Below are 3,552 nucleotides of genomic sequence, written 5' to 3'. Positions count from 1 at the left end.
TACATTCTCAATAGACCTAACTTTACTTCACCTTCGTTGACGTTCGCATCTTCACTACATCCTCAATAGACCTAACTTTACTTCTTCATCCTTAACTCGCATCTTCACTATATCCTCAAAGCCCTAACTTTACTTCACCTTCTTTGACATTCTCGTCTTCACTACATCCTCAGTAGACCTAATTTCAAATTTGTTTACACCCTTAATAAACCTTATTACACTTCACCTATGACAATCGCATCATTACCGCTCCTTCAATAGACCTAATCATATTTCACCCTCGACAAACTGATTTTCATCCTAGACAATCGAATCATTTCTGCAGCCTTATCAGACCTAATTTCACTTCACCTTTTATATGAAAACCATTTCACCCCCAAGAAACCTAATTCTACTTCATCCTCGACAATAACCTCTTCATTACACCCTCAAGAGACCTAATTCTACTTCATCGTTAAAAACCACATGTTCACTCTCGATAAATGCATTTTTACTCGCTGGGACAGATTTCACTTCAGCTCTGACAGACTCATCCTCACTACACCCGAAAAAAGAAAAACTTTAGCAAAATCCCTTTCCCATCATCCGCAAGGAATGTATTTTTCACTTTACCATTTATAAGTACATCCTCACTAGACCCTGGATATGCCTAGATTCACTATCATAGGCTAGGGAGCATCACTATTGAAGACAATCATAAACACAGGCTTCTTGCCTAACAACAACAACAACAACAACAACAACAACAAATCAGCGGCAGATCTGGTTTCACTACACGGTACAGACTGCCAACAGCAAATATAACTTCACTACTGATGCTAAACAACGTCAAACTTAGCTTTAGTAAAGAGCAAGAGCTAGCTGTAGTAAGGAGCAAAGAGTATCAATAACAAATCTAACATTACTACAGAGTACAAAACACCGACTATCAGTATAATATCTATCTTCGCTACTGAATGCATGTAATCACAAGCAATTTTAGATTTACTATAGATCACAGAGAATCTGTTATCAGGTAAAAACTTTAGCTTCATAACAGAGCACAGAGCTTAGATTACCAACTGTATATGTTTTAACTTTATTCACTACCTTGCAATCAGCATCGTCTTGATACGATTTCAACTAAACTATAATTCAAGCTGATAAATCCATCTGGGATATTAGGGTAAATGGCAAGATCTCAGTACGTCTCCAGCAAGGAAGGTGTCATACCTAAGTCAATTGGTTTACATATTGTACAGCTGATTTACTCAACACTTGCATATCTAACTAAATAATGGAACAGCAACGCAGAAAAATGGAAGTCTGGGCTCAAAAGAAAGGAATCAGAATCGTCAGTGAAAAGGTTCTTAAGACCCTTCACAAAATGGGGGAAACTACCTTTATTGGAGCTGGAAGCTACGGGAAGTGCACTAAGCTTACAGTGAAAGGCACTCCCTTGGTCCTGAAGGAGTTTAACAGCAAAAAAGCTATCGACACCATGAAGCAGGAACTTAAGGGTTTGCTGAAAAGCCAAGGCCCAGGGGTGCAGAAATTCTACGGTTTTTGTCCCACGAGTGGAGAAGTTATTACAAAATACGCAGGCAAGAGTCTTGACAAGTGGGTCGGAGAGGAAGTTTTGACCATGAAGAAATCTTTGTATATCATTTATAAGGTGATGAAGACAGTTCAGAGGATGGTTGAACGGAAAATTTGCCACAACGATATCAAATTGAATAACATTTGTGTCAAGAAGGTTGATTCTGACCATCCAAGGGTCACCCTTATTGATCTTGGTCTCGCCACTTCTCTTGGGAAGAATGTGTATAAACCTACTAGCCGTAAAAAAGCCAAATGTCTGCGTTGGCTCGCTCCAGAGATGACCTGCGGCAAGCAGTGTACCGAAGCTTCCGAGGTTTTCAGCCTAGGTTGTCTTGCAAAGGAGTTAACCTCTGAAAAGGCTAAATGTCCAGCACGCTTGACGAAGTGGATAGAGAAGGCTCAGAGGTTCGGTGCAAAACGAAGACCATCGCTAGCAAAGAGCATTCGTGTGGTTAAGAAATGCCTAAAAAAGCTGGATTGACTACGTTAAAGGCAAGGAAGGGTTCTTGAAGTTCCCGCGACCAGTCCTGCTCCTCGCCTGCTCACCGACGGCGAACGTGTATATCTGATGGTCGTGCGTCTAGTAATCTAATTTCTAACAAACGTAGTTTTTGTTATCGCATTTAAAGGTACATCTTTTGTTAAAGAATAGTGTTTATCCATGTTAGTGCCTTATTTAGTGAATAAACTCACGTCTTTATTTATCATTCAATTATATACATTTTCTTTAAAAAAAAACTCTATTTCAAATAATAAATAGAATTCAGTGTTTCTCTCCCCGTTGACTATCTATCTTTACGTCAAATCATGATTATAAAACTCGCATCCCCTCCAGATAATGCGTGACAGTGATGGTGTAAGGAAAGGGGTTGGCTGCCGTGTATAGGCTCCTGCACTGGATACTCAACTATCTATCTAACAGAACGCTATAAAAGTGAAGTTAAAGTCGTACTACTGGGCACTCCTGAAGGTGGAGTACTTAGACCACCACGCTCAATATACTAATCAATATATTACTGAAATTGATTCTCCAATGTCCCAGAAATATTTGTAGTTATGCTGATGATACATATACTTGTACATGAAACCATATCGTGTAATGCATATTGTTCTTAACTACATACACACAGCCAATGAAAGCATTGGTTTTGTCATTTCTGCATATAAAACCAAAGTCCTCTAAACAGATCACGGCTGGCCTATACAGTGTAAGCAACAGTTGTAGTTGTGTTTGCTTATGCCTCAGGCCTCTACAGCTCCACCGGATGATAGTGAACGTGTTAGTTTAAGAGCTGTTTAAACGAACAGTTTTCTTAGCCCGCTTATGTCGGGACGTGGGCGAGTCCCCAGGGAAACATGAACGGTCCCTGGAAGTGGATTTTCTGGCTTGCATCAATTCCATGTTCTCCAACGAAGAGGACCTGTGAATCACAGACCTCTTTGGTGGAGGTACTGGTACGATGACGTGCGACGCAGTTTTCACAAGTTTAGTAAAGTTTAAAGATACGTTAGTTTTGTTCTCTTTCTTATCTTTAGGGTGGGAAGAGGATGTGGTGTTGGCATAGGATTTGTTGTGAGCTTTAGTTGGAGAATTAGGTGTAGTGTTAGATGGAGCTAGGTTCTTGCTACTGACGGTCGGCGTGTCACAAGGAGTCTGCGTCGGGACTGTTCGCATAACCGGCTTACATTTCAGAGCCGAAGCGTAGGATTCATTAGGTGTAGGAGTCTCATGTGACTCCTTAACCCTCCTCCTAGCCTCGCCATATGAGATATTTGCGTCTTAACTGTGCACACTTCTCTCCCAAACTGGAACCGGGAATAGACCCGGTCCGTGCTTGGGTGGTTACCATTACAGTTAACACAAAACATCCTATTAATCGTACGATCCTCCGTTGTGACCCTCCGCAGCACACCTTCTGCATTTTGCAAAAAGAGTGCAAGACTTGTAAGGGTGACCAAATTTCTGGCATC

At 41.0% G+C, this 3,552-nt stretch overlaps 1 pseudogene; it reads left to right on the top strand.

Annotated features, from left to right (window-relative positions):
- LOC139764656 (peptidylglycine alpha-amidating monooxygenase-like) overlaps nucleotides 1–2,062 on the top strand; it is a 30,520-nt pseudogene extending 28,458 nt beyond the window's left edge.
- The last annotated feature ends 1,490 nt before the right edge of the window (nucleotides 2,063–3,552 follow it).

This window comes from Panulirus ornatus, chromosome 4, assembly GCF_036320965.1.
Source record: "Panulirus ornatus isolate Po-2019 chromosome 4, ASM3632096v1, whole genome shotgun sequence".
Taxonomy (NCBI): domain Eukaryota; kingdom Metazoa; phylum Arthropoda; class Malacostraca; order Decapoda; family Palinuridae; genus Panulirus; species Panulirus ornatus.
Note: the sequence above shows the minus strand (reverse complement) of the source record. Positions and strands in the feature narration are given on the sequence as shown.